The 500-nt window shown below is 35.8% G+C and overlaps 1 long non-coding RNA gene across 1 annotated transcript in view; it reads left to right on the top strand.

Annotated features, from left to right (window-relative positions):
- The first annotated feature begins 120 nt into the window (after positions 1–120).
- Positions 121–500, top strand: part of LOC117939997 — a 672-nt gene continuing 292 nt past the window's right edge. The window contains exons 1-2 of the long non-coding RNA XR_004655689.1: positions 121–159; positions 238–305. This is a non-coding gene — a long non-coding RNA (uncharacterized LOC117939997). The remainder of the gene's footprint in view (positions 160–237; positions 306–500) is intronic.

Raw genomic sequence — 500 nt, 5'->3', positions numbered from 1 at the left:
ACACCCACTCTAGCCCAGAGCACCCTGGCCACTAGAAAAGACCCACCTACTACTATGTGTTACTCAAAACTACATTATCTTTATCATGGAGCTAATCATTTTATGTTTTTATCATGTTTCAGACAAGATCCAGGACACTCAGCAATTCAGCCAGGACAGGTAATAAGGGAGACTGTGGCTGCATGACATTTCTTGCCTCCGATGTTGTTGTTTCAGACATTTTAATCGGTTTTTCAGATAGTAATATCTGATGCTGAGGATGTGGATCGACCTGAAACAAATCCAGAAAAAAATTCTTGCTACAGGTAAGTAAAAAATAAAAAATAAAAATAATGACTGACATAATTTATATTTATTTAACTGATTACATGGGGAAGACATATGTATATATGCATATACATTATATACATTGTTTGTAAGAGGTTTTAACATGGAAATGGTCATTTCCAACAGTAAATACACAGACCTGTTTTCACCCAATGTTGAGCCAGAGGATGAAG

The sequence above is a fragment of the Etheostoma cragini genome, unplaced genomic scaffold (genome assembly GCF_013103735.1).
Source record: "Etheostoma cragini isolate CJK2018 unplaced genomic scaffold, CSU_Ecrag_1.0 ScbMSFa_1523, whole genome shotgun sequence".
NCBI classification, from domain to species: Eukaryota; Metazoa; Chordata; class Actinopteri; order Perciformes; family Percidae; genus Etheostoma; species Etheostoma cragini.
The sequence above is the reverse complement of the archived record's forward strand: the minus strand, read 5'-3'. Positions and strand labels throughout refer to the sequence as shown.